The sequence below is a fragment of the Numida meleagris genome, chromosome 10, assembly GCF_002078875.1.
Source record: "Numida meleagris isolate 19003 breed g44 Domestic line chromosome 10, NumMel1.0, whole genome shotgun sequence".
NCBI classification, from domain to species: Eukaryota; Metazoa; Chordata; class Aves; order Galliformes; family Numididae; genus Numida; species Numida meleagris.
The window spans coordinates 12,846,111-12,870,495 of record NC_034418.1 but is presented as its reverse complement, the minus strand read 5'-3'; the positions used below and the strand labels follow the sequence as shown (position 1 = coordinate 12,870,495).

Here is a 24,385-nt window from a genome sequence, read left to right as displayed (position 1 = left end):
AGAAAAGTATTTTATAAGCTTGGCATCTGGGTGCTGTGATTGCTCAAAGGAGGCTGGGTACAATCGGATGAGGTGAACTGCAGCCTGCTGTGGACTTAACAATTACATAGGCTTTCTCCATGGGAAAAAAAAAGCAAGTAAAGGAACAACTTTGAGTAGAAGATGTGACCTAGGCTTTTCAATTAAAAATAAGTTGTATGGCATGGTAAGCTATTAGTGTAGCGAGTTTTGCCTGTTGGCCCCTAGCAGAAGTTTTAATAGCAAGCCTCTGCTGACAGCAGTTTACAGTGGCATTTAGCACTGGGCCCTGATTCAGCCAAGAGCTTCACAAACACGGGATCTCATGGAAGGCCTGCAGCCACAGACAGCTCCATACACCTTGCTGTGTCACAGGCGGCAGCTTCACCTCCCATTAAGAATATTAAGCAACAGTAACGTTATTTAGCTTATTTTAATAATTTGTTCTTATCTTTCCCATGCATAGCGACGTCTCTACATGTTTTTTTGAGTTCTGAGCAAGTTACGTATGTGAAAATATAGGGCAAAATAAGTCCATAGCTCCAAAGAGATCTAAATTCCTTATGGGATCAGTAAGGATTTACTCTAGTTGAAGGTCTGATCTGGTTACAAAATATCTACATGGAAAAGCCCAGTATTTTTTTCACTGATTTGGAATTACACAGTATATGTAAAATACTTGTTTATGGCTTTGATGATTTTTATGGGAGAAAAGAGATTCTTCTTGAAATATTAATGTGGAAAAAAACAAAGGGGCCAAGACAGGCTTGTACCACGCTGTTGAACATTAAAACTAAGTGCTGCATAAAATACCAGTGTCCAGTATTTTTGTCAGTGCTGGAAATTAGATATACCACTGCCTTTTATTCCCCTCCCAGTCTCAACAGGACTATGGTTTTTGGTGTAATAATGCAAAAGTCACTATTGGATACAATTCAGTATCCCAGTTCCTGAAAAGCGTGAGGAATTCTTGGTGGTGTAGAGAATCAGATTCCTCTCATACAGGAACCCCTCTTAATTTCTGATAAACACTGTTGAAATTAACACACTCTTCTAAATTGTGCCAAACACATTTTTCTGCTTTTAGATGAGAGGAGACTAGGTGTTGCTGTCATAAGACATCAGTGGCTCTGCTCAAGATTTAGAGACTTCTTTTATCCTGTTACACTAATGTGCTTCAGTGTGGATGTGACCAGAAGAAAAACACCACAAGGTGAAGCTATTTAAAGAATCTGAGAGTAACTGATGGTCTTCAGTACCTGCACTTCAGTAAAAGTGTAATGCTGTCAAATCATAAAGTGGCAGAGATGGGCTGTTTAGTTCACTAAGGGTGCATATTCTCTGTCTTTTCCCTTTGTCAACTGACTGAAGCTACCTACTGCTTGTAAGTACTTCTTCAGTTACGAATCTCTGGACTTTGTCTTTTCACTGTCTTTTATTCATTGAGATGTTATTCCTGAAAGTCAGAGAGCATAAGGAGTCATGCTCTCCTCTCATTTTCATCATCACTGTTTGAAGCTTCCTAGAATCCTTATTAGGAACAACAGGGATAATTACCCTAAAAGTATTTAAAATAAGCCCATAATGCAAGGGGGTAATATTTAACCAATTAGATATAAAAATGTAAGGAAAAAAAATAAGTAAAGGAAAGATGCAAAATTCCCTGCACTTACATGATGGACCAAGCAGTTGTTTGAGTTGGCTGGGAACCACCTAGAAGGATTTGGAGAAAGACAGGAGAAAGATACATATGGATAGTTCAGGATAGTTGTATCTGGAAATGAGATGCTGCCTGGGTAACTGAGGACAGGTACTAAAGATTCTCTTACATAGCTATATGCTAACCAGAACGAGACCAAAGATAACTGCATGTATATTACTAGTTCAGCCTTATACAATCAGATCAGAGAGGTATCTCAACTACTTTCAAATGACACAACACAAGCATAGGGCCATTTGATTCTTAAAAAGCCTGACATTCAAGGAATTTAAGAAAAGTGGCTGGAATCAGCTATTAGTCCGGATAACTATTGTGGAGAAGGAAATGATAGTTAAAGGGCAGTTGGTAAAGACTCACTCAAGTGAGATCTTAATCCCAGTAATAAACTTGAAACTAGTATAATTATTAGCAGTCAGAAAAATAAGAAAGAACATATATAAACCGCAAACGTAGATTTGTGGATATGTGATTTTCCTAAGTTCAATCATGTGGACGAAATTATTACGAAGAATAGCATCAGATGGCCAAGCAGTGTCAGACATCCACAGCAAGAGTTGAAAGAATTGTATAAAACATTTGCACACAGTAGGAAAATATGATGGGATAAAAGGTCAAGGAAAATTAGTCATGATTGAATAATGCAAAGGGCTAAGTTTTACAGCAAGGAATTGAAACCTAGATTACATCTCTATCTGAACTTTAAATCAAAGATGGTTGTTCAGGATTTTAGGGCAGGGGCTGTCATTACAAGCACACTTGGGCACCACAGTAATACTTTTACTGAATACAAAAGACTAAATAAATTAAATGCCAATTCAGATATAATTCAGAATTTCTCAAGGAAAAGAAAATGATGGATATAATCATCCATACAGTGGTCTTCAGAACTGGGGTCTGAATGCTGTTGCATGTATTTATCTGTGAGTTAATAATGGAGAAGGTTGCTGTACAAGAGTCAATTTATATATACTTCAAGTCTGAAAACCACAAAACTAACTTAGCCATTTACTAGCTGGTTTTAATTAAAAACAGCACAAGCATGAACTTCTTTGCAAATCCCTATAAAAACACCGTCAGATTTAATTGTTTATCTTTTATCAGACCATTGTCAGGTTTTGCTAAGCTGGTATAAATGGGTCTAGGAGCATTTACAGAGAGATTATACTCAGTTCATGCAGCCAAGTCGGTGCATACTCAAATGCAGAAATGTGTGTGTATACATATATATATACATATATATCAATATGTAGTATCTTTTTTGTAGGAGATACTTCAAAATGTTACCTTTGATTTTACTATAACATACTCCTTCTCTTAACTTTTCTGTATTTTGAACATTTGATAAAAACAGTCGGAAAAGAAAGATGTTTGTCTAAAATTCATTGTGATCTTCTGTTAGCTATCAAATGATTTTGATCTTCAAGCATTTCATCACATTTCCAAGTTGGAAAAAGAAACATGAAAATATTCCTTAGCATTTTTCTTATTGCATTTGTTTTGAGCAGAACTTAACTCCAAGTTTTCAAGGCAAATATAAACTCTTCCATGAGAGTTTTACTGTTCCAGGTGTTTCAGATAGGAGCATGACCTCCCTCCAGTATTATTATTACAGAATCTTTCATTTGATTCCAGTGTCATTGTTTCAGTTGTATTGGTTTATGGATGTAATGTCCTTAAAGCAAATATGCTCCAAGTGCTGTGGTCCTCAACCTGTTTTCATGTAGATACTAGTGTGGATGACTAGTAATTGCAAGAAGCCCTGGGCTTAGTTTTAGGTCCTTAATGAAGACCAGAATTAATGGAAAATCCCAAGCTTTGGTGCTCCAAAAAATAACTTTTCTTCAAGTGCCTACATCAAACTTCCAGAAACTGAAGCACTGATGAGAATTAGTTACTTGTGAAATGGCAGCCTTCCTCTTGTCTCTGAAATGCTCTATTTCTATTGATAATCACAGACATTTGCCAGCCAGCACATATGCCAGCAATAACAATTCAGTATTAATGAAGTGTCTTTTTTTTTTTTTTCTGCTGGTAATGAAATTCGTTCTTGGCATTAAAACTCTGCCTTACATTGTGAAAGTAAATAGAAGATGAACAGAAATGGCATTTATTCATTAAAATTGCAAAATAGCAATTAAATCTCATCTTCTCTTTCTGAATAATTTGTTCCAAAGTATCTAAATAACAGGTAGTGCGAAACAGTTGTGGGTAAGGCTGATCAGAAGATAACAACTCCATTTTGTGGCAACCTCTGAGATCTTGAAACTTGTTTATATTCAAGCATGTTCATTTTCACAAAAACAAAACTCTTCAAACATATGCATAGTCAGGAAGTCGCACTACAGAGCAAGGAAGCCTCTGCATTTCAGCAGTCAAACTGGGACCCCCCACAGCATTCAACACAGTTACTGTCAGACAGGGAGAAGCTTTTCACCTGCCGTCACAAATCAGGACAGATACCAAGTTAGTGCTGTACCTCCCTCAGCACTGGATCTGTTGCAAGTCCAAACTATTCCTCCGTAGAAATTTGAAGGAAACTAGGAGGTCTCCAGGAAATGTTTTGACCACCACGTGCTCTGGCCATCTGTGGGCTGATAAAGCACAATAGCTTGCTAACAGTCTTCATCCAATATTCACTGTTACTCTAACACTTCAGCTAGAAGTGCTTGTCAATAAGAGTTGAGTATCATCATCCCTACAATGCAATATGGAATATACGTGTGAAAAAGTAAAGGTATTTTTTGAGATGACTCAGCTCCCACAAAGCCCTGCCAGCACCGAGTGTGTGTTTCATTAGCAACATCTGTTCTTTTTGACATTCTCTTTTCTACACCTCCTTTCACTTTTCTCATGACGTAGATCTGGCAGAGCCGCTTTAGTCTGCCCTTTAAACCCTCCCTGTGCTAATGAATGTCTTTTTTATTTCTTAATGGCTGACCAGATGCTAAAAGGGACATACTGGGGAACAACAACAAATTGGCTCCTATAAGCAACTTCCTCGTTAACCTGCAGTAATTCTGTCTGAGCTAGATGAATTAAAAAGCCCAAGGTGATATTCCTCTCTCTTTTCCCCCACCATTTGCTGTCATTCCAGATGTTCCATCCTCTTCAGAAAAGGTAAATGTCACCCTAAAGTAAGTCAGAATTTATCTCCTTTCTGGGAAAGACAAACACACCTGAAGAATGTGGGGAGCTCACAATGTGGCAAGGGTTATTTATCTCATTACTCATGTATCAATCATACCACAGGTGACAGCAAAGGCACAAAGGACAGATCCCAGCTGAGAAGTAAGTGGGATACTGACAGAATTAAATATACTACCTCCTAATAAAAAGCCAGCTTCTATTGAAGTTGCATGGGCAATAATATTAAAACAAACAACAAACAAACAGCATAACTGAATCATATTAATGCTGCCTAGTAATACATGATAAATTACACTAGTCATGCAATAGGACTTGATCCTCACAACCTTTCTGTCATTTGGTATTCTACCTAAATAATGACTCCAAGACTGGTTTAATAGTTTATTTCTAAAACACTAATTTAATTAAATATTCTAGGAACAGTACTGCAGCAATACAGTGTGGATTTACATCTAAATTTTACCTGGGATTTCAGCAAAATTGCATCAGACTTACCATGTGTGGGGCAATATAAATCTACAAATGTAAATGATGGATAAGAAGTACGGAAGTTCACTGCTTCACCGATTTTCATCAGATCAATCAAAATAATGCAGTATAGCATCAGCTTTTTGAAATCAGAGATCTGAAAAATTCCATTTTGCTTTTTAAATAGGAAATCTGCTAAGATCCACTGTTCCTCAGATCATGGTTTGATTTTGATGGCTTCTTTTGTTTCTTTCTTTTTCTAGTTAAATGTATTTTACTGACAAATTCCCAGTCAGTGACAGACCAATGACTGCTTGCTGAAATGTCCATGTTTTCAGTGTCAAAGCACACGGAAACAAACACACTGCAGATGTGTACTGAAAGCATATGAAGGCAGGGAATTAGCAGTTTCAATGAAGAGTACTGCAACACCAGACACCCCTGAGATAGTCATTATAATGCTTAAATGGGGGCCAGGGGCACTGTTTTTCTAAAGACACGGATGGATGCTGAACACAGACTTCACAAGATGAGCCTGTGAGGAGCTACCTGAACACCCTGACTGTGTCATTAACACTAGGGGGTGTTAAATGTTGGCATGGCAAGGAGAGCTAACTTTGTCTTTCCCGGTATCTGTAAAGTCTCTGCAGCAGCACTTTATATTTTTGGAATTGCTAGTTAATAAATAAGGGGCCAACAGTTTCCACAAAAAAAAAAGCAAAGCAATGTAGTTCTGGGATTTATTGACCAATAAAACTCGTTGTTATTGTGAACTGCAAATGGCTTCCTCCGTGCAGCTCTTTACATGGTTTTTTTTAACAGCTCCTATAGGGAAGAAATCCTTTTTCATTACATTATTAGTGTACCTGGGCCCAGATAAATGGACAGAGAAATGTGGTACAATCAAGGAGCATTTAAAACAATAAGCCCCAGAGAGCAAAAGAAAGAGTGCATGAGGAAGTGCAAACAAACAAGAGACAGTAAACAGTGTGATCAGAATAGAAAATTTGGCACTTGTTACAGAAACAAATCTCAAAAGCTTTCTCAGCCTTATATTTGGCTGCTAGTGAATAAGATAAACAGGCTGGTGGGAGGTGAGCTGAGGGAATACAATGTGAATCAAAGCAGGCAGCATTATTGCTTTGCAAAGCAATGGTTAGGCTTCACGTGGAGTAGTATATCTAGCATTTGTCATTCGTTCTTAGATAAGATATAATTTCTCTTGAAGGAATGTAGAACCGAGTAACTTAAATGATGCCAAACTTCAAAGATTTAAAATGTGAAGGAGCAGTGAAAAAAGTTATGCATACCCAGCCTGATAAAAAATAAAGATGACAAATTCTCTTCAGATTGGAAGAGATTTAGGAATTAGAATTACAGCTCTCAGTCATTTTTCCTACCTTGCTTTTCTCACTCCTCTTATTATCACATTAAATAATGCCACTCTCAGTACAGCGGCAAAAGTTCTTGGAGAGTTGATCTCATTTAGCAAGTAGTATGCAAAACAACCATCACACATTCACAGGCAATTTTGATGTGTGAAATATTCTTACCTAAAATTGGGATTAAAAGGCAAAACTGGGTCCCCCAAAAACCTCAACTATGTCTGATGAGAAAAACAGAAACATTTTTTCAGATGGATTGGTTTGTTTTTTAAATATTTTACCAATATATTATTTGTATTTTGAAATAAAATATATTTTGTTTTCACTTAGAAAATGTTGACACATTAGCAGCTTGAAACCATTTATTTCAGCACTCTTACTGATGCAAGACGTTGACAAAAAGCTGTTTTTTCCTAAGTGTTAACATTTTCCAAGGAAGAAAAAAAATCTCAGTAGATATATTTCAGAGCCATCCTATGCAGCCTGACACAGCTTGATCCAAAGGCTGCTGAAGTTAATGACATGACTTTTGTTGTTTTCAGGAGGCTTCAGGTCAATCCATTTAATGGCCATAAAAGGGACCGAAAGTCGTAATGTACCCCACACTGAAATCTGACTACTAGCAAAAAAGTAGAGATGCTTCGGAACTCAGAACATAACTGCTGGCAAAGTGAATGAGCAGGCTTCCAAAATTAAAGCCTGGATGGTAGGAGTTCAGCAATTGCTTCTGAGCTGTATGTTCCAATCTAACAAAACCCATATAAGAAGAAAGTCATTGCAATTCTGCTGATGTGCAGGGGCAGAGGGTCGCAGCCTCCAGGCAGATTATTACTGGGCTGCTGAACGGTACCCAAGCACAAAAAAAGCAGGGGGCTGCGGGAGGGAGCTGAATGATGAGGGTTACAATTAGAATATATGTGAATGAGAAGATCTAGAAATCTTGACTAATTAAGCACTTAGCATCTCTCGAGTGCCACTTTTAAATTATGGCATGAAAGTGCTTTGAGCTAGTAACTTATTAACCCATTCTTGCTGTGACGAGCCTTTCTGAAGAAATTCCCCTTACACAGACTGCCACAACCATCTCGGCCCCGCTAACTGTAGCTTTTCCTTGGTGAAAAACACAAGGTCATTTACAAAGCTGGGAAAGAAAGAAAATTATTCTCCCTCCCTTTCTGACATGGCAAAGCTGCCCCCCTGAAGCCTGCAGACCACCATAAAACAATGAGCTCTGTCCCAGTGCATCTGCCTTCATGCAAAGTTCATTTGCCCAAGAAGGCAATGTGACTTTTCCTACTTTAAAACATGTGGAACACTCAGAATAATTAGCAGCTAAACATCTGTTTTTGTATCCCTGTATGTCCCGAGATGAAATATGCTGAATATGCTCAGCAAGTACACAGCTCCTCTCTATAACCACATGAAAATTCACTGGTAAAAATTCAATATCTGTTGACAACTGACTGGCTCCTAATTCTGCTGCAACTCCAACACTTAGGCCAGATTCACCTGTCAATGGAGCTTAGGTCAATTTTCAGCTTTGCATGGAAACCAAATAAAAATCAGGGAAAAATACTGTGTTGATTTTGGGGCTTTGTCATTTGTAAATCTATGTATTAGATTGTCAGCTTGTAGAAAACTGCATAGCTTCACTGAGCCTGGTGAAATGATACTGATTTACACCACATGAAAGCCCAGTCTGGAATGGATAAGCTTACATGAGCGAAAACAAAAGGGTTTTATAATCCAGAGTTTGCAAAACAAACAGAAGACCTCCGGCACTGCACAAAGAACTTGAATTATCACATGCAAAGTAAGTATAATTGGCTGCACAGTGAATGAAGCCTGTAATTTTGGCTTGCCAAATCACAAAGGCTTAAAGACCTGTGAAAGGAGTCAATCCTAATAATTCCTAGAATAAGTCCAACTCATTTTATATTTAGAGTAATACTGCACTGGGAGAAAGAAAAGCAAAAAAAAAAAACTGGCCATGGCTCATTCGTTACTCATATTCATAGAATTACTGAAGCATGAAAAAAGGGAAAAAACACTCAGCCATCAACAGGCCAATGGGGAATTATTATCATCCTCCTAGAGGCCAATACGAGTATTTAAGGAACAATGAGGGCTTTTTAAAATTGAAAACCACATGTCCAGTGAGCAGACGGTTTTCAGGACAATGAATAAAGGCTGCTGGAAGATGTTACGAGACTGTACAAGCTATGCTACAAGCAAAAAAATAACAGAAAGATGATAGCCAAATTAGCCTGTTTGAAGACTAGTTACATCTAACTGGTGCCTATACACAGGGCCAGAAAAAGGCACAGAGATGTTTCATGTTTCATTCTTTCTTTTCCCTGCATCTTCTTAACCCAACTGATTTAAGAATGCTTTATTGCCAATCTCGCTCAATATGTCTTTTTCCAAGAGAGAGAAAAGGATCTATCTGGATACAGAAAGCAAGAAAGCAAGAAAGCATCTGGGTTCCATCTCCATTCTGGGAGAAGCTTGTAGCCCACCTTTCCCCCCATGTGCAGTAAGGAGAGCTCCTGCCTCTCCCAGAGCCCCACTGGCTGCTGTTGCTCTACATTGTTTCTGATACAGATGTCACTTCTGATAGCACAGTATGGCTTAAACTGAGGATTTCAGGATATATGATGGAAATTGACCCTACTCACTTTTTAGTTTTAATGTTATCAAAATTCATGCACAAAACTGTTTTGTGTTAGACCCGCAGCCACAGACTACATGAGATGATTTTCATGCATGCACTTGCATGGGGAAATGCTTGTATTATGAAAATTAAAGCCCCAGGTGGCAGATTCTCAACAGCCTATGCAATGCGTGGAATGCATAAAAAATACATGTAATAGGAACTATGTATCTTGGAGTGAAATGCCAAATATGCAGGCCTTTTGAAAATCCAGTTTCATGTGTCAAAATTCAATCTCTTTTAATCTATCTTTAAAAAATTGTTGGATTCCTAAAATTAGACTTAGTAGCTTGTGATTTCTGGCTGAAGAGGCAGCGGTATTCCACCAGCAATTGAGTCAATTCTCATTAAGAGTCATGACTGTTTGCATAAACAGAAATGACAGTTTATAGGTAAATCCTACCCAGTGTGGAGTCCATTCATTTTAAATGTTATGCTCAAAAGGCCACAGCAGCATAATAATGTGAAGGCAGGCATGAAGACTCCAATAAAACTGCACCCACTGGGTCAGTGCCACTGCATAGCATGCTCTGGATATTTACAGAATGATTATACACTAGGTGGTCAATCAAAGCTCAGTCTGTCATAAATATTAGACCTAAAGGCCACAAGTGTGGATTTTACAAAACTGTTTCTTGTCTCCACTCTCATAGGGTATAATACTTACGTACCTTTATAAAGAATTTGCTCTCATTCATTCAAGGCTTTCTTGAAGTGACTCTTCTGTACACTGCATCTATTATGTTAGTTTAATAAGGGTACTCCCCTGATGCTCATACCTCCTGGCAGAACTGTGCTGTCATTTTTTTTTCATCTCTCCTGTGGTCATGCAGACAATGAAACTAGGAGCTCTGCTGCTTACACATTTCAACTTACACTGTCTTATCAGTTGATGGCAGATGGTCTGGGGGAATCTCAGAGAGAAAAGAGCCACCGGTAATGTCACCTCCGTATCTTGAACTTTAGTCTTTCCCACTGCATGGTATTTGTCAGCAAAACATGGACACCAGAGCAACAGAGCAGCCTGTCTGAACCGTGAGAGCAGCCTTTCTCACCAAGAGACAAACCACAAATAACTCTGTGCTGTATATCAGATGGAAAACAAAAAAACACCCAACAACTCAGAAACACTCTATTGGACTAGTTTTGCAAATGTCACGTTTTAAATGCTTTGTGGTATGCAAAAAGCAGTAACAGACTTTCAACATAAAATAATGGTTTTACAGAAAGCAGTCATAATTTTTTTTTAAAAAGGAAGGGTAGAAAAGTCTGCAGACATGTCCAGGTGTATTTGTGGTTGGTGGGTTTTGTTTGTTCTATTGTTTGGTTTGGGTCCTTTGGGGTTTTTTTTGAGACACAGTAACATCTTAAGCAGAAACATCAACAGCATGGAACTGCCTCAAAGTATCTCATCTGTTCTACAAAAACTTGAGGTCAGTTAAATATTCCAATTCCATCGTAATGGTTTACGATAGTTCAACAGTAATGCTGAAGGCATCACAAACCTTTGCAGGTGGTTTGCATTACTCTTAGAGCACACTTAGGTCACATCTAAAGCAAGCACAGTCACGCTTCAATATGATGGAGTACAACTGAATTTCACTGGCATGTCAGCAAAAAACTTGAAGGAGACACCAGCAACATCACTATTAAGCTGAAGATCTCTGCTATGTATTTAATTCAATTTCCTAAACACAGACTGCTCCTCTCAGGATTATTTTAGCCCAAACAAAATGCTCTTCACAACAACTGATGGTTTCATATCTTAAGTGGATGCGCTATTTGTGGCATTCCTCTGTATTATGTAGGGCTTTGAATTATTTCCTTTGGATGCTAGGAGAATTTGTCCTACTGGAGTTGAATGAACCAGAACGTGCTTATGTAGAATAATAATAAATTTTAGCTTTCAAATTCTCTTGACCCAGTCACCCAAAAAACGTCACAGCACGTGGTTCGGGCAGGAGGGGATTTAGCAGTGTTTGGACTCGCTGAAGACCCTGCCAAAAAAGCATGCCCAGACAACCCTGTTTGTTAGGTCTCAGTGAGAGACTGTAGAGATTCTTCATAGTCCTGTGGTAGGGCACAAGCACCAGTCTATATGCTCATTTTTCTATGTAAAGACTGCAACTGAATTTTTCCCTGTGACATTCAGGCAGCAAATCATAGCCTGTATGCTATTTGTAATGGAACAAAGAATTATTCTCATACAGACTTAGCCAATTGTCAAATTTTAGAAAGAGGCTTGGGGGAGATTTTTTTACATGACCAAGAGGAGAATATTATTGCAAGTCAAATTTTTTCATGAAATTGTGAAACAATGCATCATCAATATTTAATATGAATAAAAATATAGCTGTTTTATACTAAAGCTCACATACAAATTAGCAATAGAGGAGACTGTTCTGCCTCCTGAAGGATTTTAAAAATGCAGTATCAGAGTACAAGTAACTTCTGCTGAGAGTTTTAGAACTGGAAGTAAATACTGCAGAATACTAATCATGTGTTTACACATGGAAAATGTTTCAAAGGACTGTCAGATACTTCTCTTTCCAGAGAAGGCAGCATTTTCTCTCCATACATACAGATGCAAAAGGTATTGCCAAAATTAGGTGTGCATTGCTACAACTGAAGGCTGAGGATATTACTGTTAAAAATGGGACAAATCTTACATTCCTTACCATAGAAAAGCTACTCACAGAAGTGAAAGCGCGACCATTTACCAGATCTTGAATCTTCTCCAGGCCACCAGCGGCACTGGCAGCAGCACTGGAGGCAGCATGAGCTTACAGCTGTCACAGTCAGCTGAGCAGGACACTGACGCCTGCATAAAGAAGAACACTGAAGCCAGAGATGAGAGGAGATGAATTTGTTCATCTCTTATGATGTGCTGGGGATCTTCCAGATACAGAAAGTTAACTGTCTGTCAAAACCACAAGGGGTCAACTATTCTGGGCCAGAGAAGGACAAACAGGATGGCATTCAGAATTTCTTATCTGACAAGAACAGTGTAAGATGTTCTCTCCGTTTTCCTGTTTCCCCATTATTTCATGAGACAGTGAGAAGATAAAACAAGTCTGCAACAAATGTGATTTTAGTTTTTGTGGTGTAGCCAAGACAGCATGGTACGGGGTCTTACTTCAGTTGTCAAAGACTGTGTAGGATGCTACCACTGCTATTATATCCTTTGTGAGCAACAAGGAAAAGTTTTAAATCCAGATATCTCCTGACACCATCTGAAAGCATGGATTCCAGATTTTTGATAGAAAGATCCTATCATAGCCATTTTCCTAGGGACTCCACCCTAAAAAGTTCCCAGACTCCTAAGTTTTACTATAAAATTGGCACTTTATCATTTATATCCCACTGAAATAAAGCACGTATGCAAAAACCAGCCTTCTCTATTTCCACGGTACATATTGTAGTCTCTTTCAATCACCCCCCAAATTAAGATCAGTCCCCAAATTAAAAGAATGTTCATCTTGTCCTGGATATTCTACAGCTATTGATTCACTTCAGAAGTAAAAATTTTACCAGGAAATGCTACTCGCTTAGCTAGCTGACACTCAAGTTGAAACACAGAACACAGAAAAAGATTTTGTCAATGTATCTATGAACACATACATCAGTAGAGGATATCTCTAATGCTTTATAATGCATTCCCTTAGTGCCAGTTATAGCTTTTATTGGTTTACCTTTAATGAGTTATTCCTACAGCCTGGAGCAGCTGCCACACAAGGAAGTACGAGGCTGGGATTGCTTAGCCTGGAGGAGAGTTCAGGGGGATCTTATCAATGTGTATAAATAAATGATAGGAGAGAGTAAGGAAGATGGAACCAAACTTTTCCCAGTGGTTGCAAGTGATAGGGCAAGGCAATAAGCCAAAACAGATGCACAGGAAATGCCATATAAACTTTCCTGTAAGGATGGTCCAACACTGGAACAGGTTGCAGTGTCCTGGAGTTGGTCAGAACATGACTGGCTGCAGCCTGAGCAGGCTGCTGCTGCTCATTAACCCTGTTTTGAGAAGGGAGAGATGAGCAAGCGATCTCCAGAGCTCCCTTCCAAATTCAACAATTGTGTGATTTTGTAATTATGAGAAAAAGAGAATCCTATACTTTCCTGTAGTTTCTGGAAAACAAAATATTAATTCTACTCTACATACTCATAACATTTGTACATTTTTCATTTCAAATGGGAATGAAAATACATCCTCACTCCAATGAAAACTCAAATGAAAGTAATATGTCCCACGCAACATTTTTGTTTATTAGCTTCCAGTATGAAGCTTTTTCATTGGAAATTCTTCAGTTTTTCTTAAAGCCTGATTAAGGTCACTCATTTTCAAACTTGTATTCCTAGCGTATCACTGATGTTGCTGAATAAATCTAACATTTTTGCCTTAACACATTTATCGCTAATATACAAACATGTACCATGTACACCAAAAGGCCCAATCTTCCTATGCCCAAGCATAGAAAGATCACTGGACAGGGCAATGGTCTTTAAAGCCTCCCCACATTTTATGAGCATTTTTGTTTTCTCTTTTTACTGCTGCTTTGTGCGTTCCTTTTTTTTTTTGTTTCTTTTCCTTGTGTTTTGTTTTTTACATATGAGACATACTTCCTCTTACAAAAAAGAAAATAAACAATGAAAGAGAGGAGAAATTGCTAGAAGAAGCAAAATAAAATGCGTAGCAAAGCAGATAGCATAGGTCTCCTAGGTAAGCATGATTTCCTAATGGAAACTTCTTTTTCTCTGCAGTTTCCTGCACCAAGGGAAAGAACTCTGAACTGGTTTTACAACAGCAGAACATTGTCTGGCTGAAGCATTATGACAGAAAGGTTTGTTGCAAGCTGCCAAATTAGGGACCACAATAATTACCTGTACCAAAGGCTCTGAAGAATAGCTTCTGGGTAATGGAATTTGATAATACATGCTGTTCCTTTCATGCTGTGTGATATGGTATTGTCCTAGAACTGCTGGAACAATGGTAACAACTCCATGAAGCTTTCCTTCCACGTGCAGATCAGCCATGCCAGCATGCAAAGCAGTGCCCATTCAGTGCATACTTTGCTTTCCTTTTCTGTTATAGAATTTCTTGCTTCAAATTGCCTGCAGTAAAGCTTGGTTTTATCTGTCATTCTCAATAATCATAGACCACTGCATGTAATAATCCTTTTATATTTTCTTTAATTAGGTTGTAAAATGTGACCAGTTCCTTTCTGAAATGTATATTTATCCAATTAAGAAATATATAACTACTAGTATTTATCATTAATTATTTCATAGATACAAGGTAGGCATTTCCATTTTATTACGTGCCATCAGTAAGTCGAGACAACGGCAAGTTCAGAGTTCAGCTCCCTGCAATTACTGAAGTCTCACCTAGCCTAAAATTTGGCTCGCTCATGCTAGGCACCCACAATTAAATAAATGTATTCTGGCCATGTTAAATGATACTAGGTGAGGATGTGACAAATTCTTCAGTATGACTTTACACTGCCAGTCTGTTACAGAAAAATCCTCAAATGCATAATACATAATGCCATTGTGACACTGATGAGCACATACTATAACGGTCATTTCCCATTTCAAACTGAAGTGTGATCTCTTATTTCTAGGATCATAGTTAGACTAAAGCTATACCTATACTTTTTCCATTAACAATATCAACAAGGGGTATTTTTGTAGTAGCAAATGCCCTGGGGTAGACACAGTTACACGGAGGAAAAGCATAGCTTCTTTCATTCAGGAACGTAGCATCAACAATTCTGACAAAAGCATTCATACCAAGAGGATTTTCAAATTGAGTAGCCTTTCTCTTTGGTTAATGTCTGAGTGTCTGGGATTCAGTGAATTCACTCTTCTGGTTTAATGTGGGGAAAGAAATGTTTTTGCACAACGACAAGATGTTATGACTCCAAAGAGGTCGAAAGAGGTGCCATGGAACTCTGATACAAGATAAATTCCTGCTTGCAGAATAGACAACCTGCATTTTTGAGTAACATCAGGAGATGTACTCCTAACAAACCAGTTCTGAGGTTTGAATGATAGCCAGAGGCTATCTATTCAACCTATTCTCATAGGTTAACTATGAGAGGTTTTCCCAGCATACCATAATAAGTAAAAACTGAACAAGAATAGGAGAGAACAGGGAGAGGTTAACCAAGCAGTAAACAGGTGGAACAACTGCTAAGGGAATTAGAAGAGTCAGGTAGGCTGTAAACCCTAGAGTACTCAACAAGTGAGGAAACAGGGGAGGGAATTCGCACTGGGAAGTAGGAAACATGAACTGTTGCATCTCTACAATCCTGTGCACCTTGTTCTTAAGGTAGCCCACTCTTGCAAAAGTGTGAAATAACTTGTGATTCATAGCGAATTCCTCCTGAGCCTGGAATACTAAATATGAGCATTTCTCACATTTAGGCATCAGTTTTCCCAGTAAAGACCAGGTACATATAGGTAACACGATAAAACTGATTTATTGCTCCCCTCTACAGCTCAACCACTAGAACAGCAAACTTTTACTACAAGGCCTAGGTAAAAGGACTCAATAAACCCAAAGCAGGACCTTTCCCAGACACAAGAGTTCAATTTCTTTAATTATAAGAGTTATCAATAAAAAGTTTTATGCTATGGTATACTCTCTAATATGCTCAGCCTACTGGTCTAAGGCACCTTCACAGTGGTATAACTGAAAATATACTAAATAGAACTTTACGTGATTACTTTATGTAAGTGGATCACCAACTAAAGTTCTTACAGCAGAAGTTTACCAGCTAAATTAAACAGGGAAGAAAAAAATCTGCTGTAGGAGATAGTGCAGATGGACAAAAAATAATTTTTGATTTCCAAGAGTGAGAGACAAGTAGGAGACCAGTTACTCCAACACATGGAATCTAACCTAGTTTTTACTTCCTAAACAATAGAGTACCACTGGTCAATGCATTCTCTTGCCTGGAAAACAGACACATTCCAAAATAGCACCAGAATGCTTTCCAAGGAACAAGATGTGAATAAAGAAACAATTCAGCAGCACACTGTTTAGGCTCATATACTAAGCAGTGTCAGTCAGGGCTGTCTTAAACTCAGCTTCTTAATAAATATAGACAAGGAGAGAAAAAGAGGCTTGGCAAGGTAAACTAAATCTGCTGTAGCTTGCATGATAACTTAATAGAAGACAGAATATGTAATGTTGCCATACTGTAATTTAGTGAAACAGGCTGTGCAGTTTGCCGAGGAACTCAGTCAAGAGCCAGATGATGATAATAAAATTGTAATACAGTCAGTAAAAATCTTTTGTCTCTTTTCAAATTGCTCATTAAAAATACTTCACTTTAAGAACATGGTTAATCAATCTCTTTCAGAAAAAAATACAGTCAAATCCACAGGGCACGCAGACTGTCACCAAACATGAAGTTGTATACGCAGGTCTGAATCCAGTCAGAGACTTCGTGATTAGATTTGGGGAAATCAGAAGTGGGACCCAACACTACTCCTTTCTCCCTATGACATTTACTGTATCATAAAACAGCGTGACAATTAATAGAAAGTGTTTGATATTATGGCTATTTACCACTAATATTAATCACAGACAACAGCCTAAAGACAAGACATTTAGTTGATGTAAGCAAACTCATTTATACTGGATAAGACTGCACTTCTCAGATATTTGCTCTTACTGTGATATTAACAGTGCTCTTGTAAGACTGTATTTGATAATGTGTTCCTAGAGTCTATAGCATGATAAAATTCTTGGATAACTCCTCAGCTGGTAGAACCCCTTTCAGTCTTGCCATTTTACACCAACTGAAGAACAAATTTTTACCCTAGGCAATGAAAAGTGTGTTTTGCAAGGTGTCATCTACACTTCAGATGCAAGCAGGGATCTACGATCATTAATGGGTAGCAGTTAATCCTTCCACACTACACAGCAGTAGAAATGATGGCGGGTAAACTAAAGAATGAAGCTCTACACCACCACCCGGACAACCGTGGTGGGATCTCACATTATTAGACAAATTCAGTGGATATTTAGCAATGCTCAAATTAGTAACAATTCCTTGAATCACCATAGGGTCCCTCTGCATTAGTGAACAATATTCATAGACTATTTAGCATCATGTTGCTTTCAAAAAATTATTGGACACTTTGTTTTTATTAATGACATCACTATGATTTAGCATGACATCTAATGTATAACAACATGGATTCAATTAAAAAAAAATGGTATCCAATCTGGATACTGAGTGGACAAATTAAAGTAATGCAGTGCTAAGAAAATACGTCATGATGAGAATGCAGGAAACATATAGGAAAGCTTTGAGGAGGGAAACGAATCTTAAAATGCTACTAGACTAGTTTTAGAGAATGACAGGATTTGGTTAGAGATGAGAAAACAAACAAACAAAAAAAAAACCTTGAAAAATATCCCAAATAAAAGAATACAAATATTCTCTTAAGACTTTGGGAAATGTGGTTTCAGCAATTAATGATGATAAATGCTGAATGGAAGGGTAAAAGGCAGGCACTTACTGTGCTGCCTTAGGAGAACAGGAAACTGTTTGAAAGGAAACTACATCAATATTCTCCAGCCACTTTCTGCCTAGGCTCCTATTTCTTGCTTGCAACTTAGATTAAGTTTTAGTCTCTTTGCAAAACCTGTAATTCACAACTCTGGGTTCATTTCTTACTGCAAGAAACCAAAAACCACACAGCTCTTTCTAAGGGCATATCTGGGGAAAAGAAATACTGCCATAACTATACGTCCATACACCTTTGCCTTTTCAATGAATCTTCAAAACAAAATACATGTCTCAGGAGAACAAAGAGGCTTGATTTCTTCTCCCTGAACAGTAAGGAAGTTACTCTCTCCTGAGAGCCAGTGTCAGCTTTAGGTGCTGTGTTTGATGTGTAGATTTCTACTTTGACTCCTACAATGTGAAATAAGCAGACGCAAACACTCAAAAAAAAAAAAAAATCACCAGGAATAGCAACAGCCACCTATATCTGAAAGACATCTAAAATACAGTAGATAGCCTTCTGGCCCCAAACCCTCCAGGGCATCATGTTCCAATACGGAAGAGTGCCTTATAGCCTTTGCAATTTTGTGAATTAGACATTAATTTCTGCTTGTGTTTTTGGAAACTCCAATTAATTAGGCATAACATATGCACACTTAGCATGCTGTGCTTCCTGAAGAAGGAAGCCATGAAGCAGCCAGAACTTAAAAACACTTATAAAAAGCATTACTACACTGTTCATTGGCCAAGCTACTGGAAAGTGTTGGTATTCTTTTATCCATTTTAGTAAATTCAAATACTCCATAGTACTGACTAGCTTAATTCCTTTGATTTCCTGGCTGCATTGTGTTCCAGGTTCAAAAGCACTATTTTAGACTCTGGTGGTTATTGTCTCCTAGGGACGTTACTTCCTTTATCATTCTCTTCTCCCCAGATCTCCCTAACTCGGCCATTTACCAATGCTCTTAAGTGCATAACTGAGTCTCAGGACCTGCAGCTCAGAGGTAGATGTTCTAAGAGCAAGGATGGACTAAGAGCAAAGGTTAGAAAGAGTGCACAAGAGAAGCAGCAGTTTCAGCCTTATCCACGCCTCCGGTGTGCAGCATGTCCAAAATACATTCCCAGGTATCAACTCTTTTTCTCCTAATGCAGAATTTAACCACTTGAATTTATCTATGAATTTCACTCCTAATTTATAAATGATTTAGCTCATTTCCTTTTTTGGCCAGATCATGCCTAAAACATAAGCCTTAAGGTGCACAGGCTGTGGGTGCACATCTTTCACCAGACTCACGCTACCTTCAGGTAGTTTGGGTTGACCACGTTCTCAACACCAACAAAATCAAAAGCAGGGACAACAAAGGCCTCAACAGATTTGAACCCTGGACTAGTCAGCACTGAATGGAGCTTCTCAAAACTCAGTAATTATCGTATTTTGGTTCTACACTGCTACCTCAACAGCTATCAGAGATGTGTCCAAAAAAAAAAAAAAAAGAAAAAGAGATTTTAAGTTGCTTTGGTACATCTGAAAGCATGCTTTAAGCATATATAATCAGTGGATACATTTATTTTCTCATTTTTTACTATTGTAAGTAATAAAGCTGTTAAAATTTTGCTCTATTCTGTACTCAAGGAAAGAAATTACAAGTGACTTTCTACCTTCCATTAATTTTTTACTATTATTTTTAACTATTATAGCTGTATCTAGTGACTACATTTCCATGAATAAATGATGGGGCAGACAGAGATGCTGGCACATCTCTGATGAGGCCAGTGATGCCAGACTTATTCTATAAGCAGAACACTTGCAGGGCTTTCTATTCTCATGTTTATCGCGCAGTCACTGCTGTGTATTTCACCATTCACACTGAATTTAACTCTATTCTACTTTGAAATAAACTTTTAAGTTTTAATGCCCTGTGTGTACTTACTATCAATTAAGCAAAAACCTTCAAGAAGAATGGGCATAACAATAAGAGTTACACAGAGGAAAGTATGCTAAAACATGTCAACAGTATTCCAGCATACAATCATCCAAGAATTGAGGACCATGATCCCACTTGTCAAATGAGCAACAGCTTAGGTCTGTTTATACTGAGAAACCTCTGATATCTATGATAACAGACTCTGAGGTTCTGAAAAGGATAGTGGTGCTCATACAGGAAATGGTGATCTTCCTTTTCAGTCATATCTATATCAATGCTACATGGGTTTTAACATAGGTATCAGAAGCAAAGTACTTTAGTGAAGAGATCTTTTGGCTGACAGCCAAAAACTTGTGAGTGCTATTCTTAGAAGTACATTATATCAGTGTGTGCTTTTAGGCAAATCACTAACCCAAACCACATTAGTTTCCTTATTTGCAAAACTGGGAAATAATAACACTTTCATATTTCTGCAGAGTTCATTGAAATCCATGCCTTGAAAAGTTCATAAGAGCATTTGATATTAATTATTACTACTGTTACTTACAGTGCAGGAAAACAGAGAGTACTCACTAGTTAATATTTAAAAGACAGTATAAATTGTGTTCATCTTCAAGGTAAGAGTTAAAGGCGTCTCTGATCTCCTCTTGTCACTTGTTACAGAGGAGAATATTACAAATAGTATATATATTACAAATAAAATATGAAAGACTGTAGTTGTGTCCTAGACATTTTCCAATAGAAACACTGGCATTTTGCTTACTTAAATTTCACTAAGTACTCCATATTATTGTGCAATGTTACTAAAAATGCCTACAATTGTAATCTCTATTGTTACTTGATATTATTTGATAGTAGCATTTGGTCATGTTTTAATTTTAGTGCTCATGCAAACCCAGGAATATCAGCGGAATTTCCCAGTTGTAATCAAAGTCACAATTTGTTAAACTGAAAGTGAACTTGGTGATCTTCCCAGAAGGAACAAGGATACATAAGAGGTGGGAGCATCATCTTGAAGCATGACCACAGAAGGCTAAGCTGTTACCCTCAGGCATCTTTGATGTGCCCCTTGCAAAACACTACATAACCGAAACACTCAGCAGACTTCAGCTGGGCCTTCATCAGAAGCTGATATTGGACTTAGCTACAGACAGACATTGCTTAGAGCAGAAATTTTAAAGCAACCATACAGCAGCCTTAGTTTTATGACAACTTCCTATGAGTTCACCTCACAAGTGATGGGTGCTAGTTATGGAGCTGCCACAGTGATATGGTTTTTCTTCTGGCTTGACTGGACCAGCCGTATTAAATTAGCATGCAATCTGCTGACAACTGAGCTTACACAGGTAGGGACAACAATCAGTACTTAGGTAAATATTACCGTATCAAAACTCTTTTTTTTAAAAAAAAAAAAAAGAAAGAAATATCGTCCTACCAACTTTGAAAACTATGACTTTAGTAATAACATCATATACTACCTTTAAAAGGGAATGTTCCAGAGATAAGCAGAGTTTATTGACTTATTCTGCCCTTGCCGTGTAGAGAATGCAATGGAAGCAATATAAGGTGCAGAGTGATGCGTTTTATCACACAGGAATCCATCAAAGAACTCTTCTAGAAGAAGAACCCATATGCGGACTAAGACAGCATGATGTATGAATCCCATCGCTGAAATCAACTCTTGGATTCAACAGTGCCATTTGAACGGACAAAACCATTATTTTCTTTAGCCATTCAAGCAAGGGAAACATAGTAACTCAATTGCCAGCATAGCTACCAGAAGGAAATTGTGTATTCTTTTCAGTATTCAAGACCTTGCTCTATTTCATATGAGTAATACGAAATCTCTTTTGAAAACAGCAAAACAATGACTTTGTCTCCATTTTAATTTGGAAGGAGTCCAAATTAAGCTATTATGAGAGATAAATGATATAAAGAAATCTGCATGCAATTCACTGAAAAAAAATGAACACACAAAATGACCTCTCAAATGTTTGCATTTTTCTTTTTTGAACTTACTGAAATTTTAATGTTCTAGGTAGCAAAGTCAAGTTTCATATTCAGCTTTCCTGTTAATGTTAACATGTACATGACAGGTTCCAACTAAGCAGAAAAATAGGACATTAGGATGCCAACCTAGTGTGCTGTTATTATCAAGAATAAATGAACTCAGAGTTCCTGTATTAACTATTTCCAGAATACACTCCTATGCACAACACTGTCTCATAGGAACTTGACTGGCAAATATTAGATGTTCTGGCACTGAAAAGAAACTCTGAGAACCTTTATTATTGAGGCTGTAGTGGTGAACAAAAACACACTGCAAGCACTGGTGAAAACATGGGTCTCCAGGACCCTGTGATCACAAACCTTTTGAGCAGAAAAGTCTGCCCGCTCATAGAAAAGGTCATCTTCAGTTTTGCAGCTCCAGGCTTTTAATCCTAAGTAAGCCAATCAGATCTGTATTAAGTGATGAACGTATTATGTTAATGAACATAATTATGCTAATGAATGTACCTTCAAGGAAGCTTCATTCTTGACTCATTAGTTAGATGTTACCATCTGAAACCAATGGAAAATGTTTTGAAAAACTCAATTAACCCCTCTGGGGTAATCTTAAGACCATAACAGACCATCTTTCAATGTTACCTCTGTTATTTATTCCCAGATTTGTCTATAGTCAGCATTTCACTGGGAGTCCTCTGCCTTCTTCTACTTATTTTTTTTCTGACAGTTACTTGAACCCTGCCTGAAAACAAAACAAAACAAAAATCTATAATCATGTTTTATTACTGTGTTGCAGGCTCTGCTGACTATCCCAGCAGTATCATCTTCTGAACAAGCATGGAAAAACGCTAAAACAGCAGAAAAGTTGTCACAGCCTGCCTGCACTACTGACTATCCAGAGACTAGCCTGGGACTGGCACTATCCTGGCCAGCAAATAGGCAGCTTTTTGCAGTACACTGTGTACTTCTTAGGGATGGCACTTACTGTTTGGTACCAGCGTGCTCCAATGTTATATTCCTGACCCCGCACAATTACATGTGTATCTAAGGTTGTGCTTACACTCCTGCCTGTTAAGGTTACACACAGTATCATGGTAAGCTATTAACAGCACACGTTTTTACAGGCCAACAACTTATTTGTTCAGATGAATTCAAGGCATTTAAATGTTATTCCATCCATGTCTGGTAGTGATAGCATCCACATGTGTAAAATATATATCAGTGGACATAAATCAGCATCACTCCATTAAATTCAAAGCCGCATCATTTCAGCTCAGCAGCTGACACTACAGGCTTACAAAAGAAACACTTAAAATACACTTTTAATGATGAAATACAAGAATATGTCTATTGATGGTTACATATTCTCTACAAGAAGCCTCTCTGAGCCTTAAGGTTTACTTTCCATAATCAGCAGTGCCTCCCCAGTGTGTTTTTAATATGTTTTATCAGCTTAGAGTTCCTGAACATCACACTTACATGTGGAAAGGCCAGAGAATTGCTGGCTGGATCAGCTGCAGTGAAAACACAGCTTTGTAGTCCTGAAGCCCTGTCTGTACCTGGGAGTGCATACGTGGCATCTGATTGAAGTTACAGGTCTTGTAACTCTCCTCTCACCACCGTGTCATTATTTCACTCCATCAAAAGAGAAAAAATAAAACATGTGAAGCACTCTGCAGTGACCTGCTTAGTCCCACAGAGGTCACAGTAGAGACTGATTTATGATGACTGACAACTGCCTATGATTATGAAAATTGGTAGCCAGGATAGCATACATTACTGATGACTGCCAAACAGGGCACAGAGAAATCATTTTCCCTTTTAGTATTCCTGAAGGTTTACTGTTCTTAGCTTTATTCAAAGAAACTTAAGACCCGAGGAAAACAATGCTGCATATATAAACAGGGTAAACATTATGCTGTTATTTAAAAATGTCAGCCTGATACTTGATGTAAGGTTCTGACTTAATATGTAAGGCAAAACAAATGAGTTTGAAAATCTCTGTTTAGTGGTTTAGAAAATGGGATCTGAGATTGCTTTAAAGAAGGTCATAAAGACCTCTCAACCTCTCCTTTTATTTATGTTTTCTCAAATATATTGACTGGCTCGATGGTGCACCACAGACAAATATCTACATGCTTCACATAATGAAACAGTGTCATTACTTTATCTGGACAAACTCCCAGTGTAATTGCAACCAAAGTAAAACAGCTCTGAGACTGCAAAGAAGTGTCAAAACAGGAAATAGAATAGCATAGACCTGAGATGTTTTCCATTTGCAGACTTTCATATAGGTGTCTTTTTTCATACTTTTAGCCCTATATTGGAAAGCATAATTTGATGATAGACGTGAAACTGTGTATTAGTTTTTATTTTGACAAATTCATTAGACATCACATAGCTTGAAAAATGAACCAGGAGGCACTAAGTCAGCCTGAGAAGATTGTACTTCATAAACTGAATTGCTCACATGGGCAACA

The 24,385-nt window shown here is 37.9% G+C and overlaps 1 long non-coding RNA gene across 7 annotated transcripts in view; it reads right to left on the bottom strand.

The window, feature by feature from the left end:
- Positions 1 to 24,385, bottom strand: part of LOC110404437 — a 249,209-nt gene that overhangs the window by 22,558 nt on the left and 202,266 nt on the right. The window lies entirely within an intron of this gene.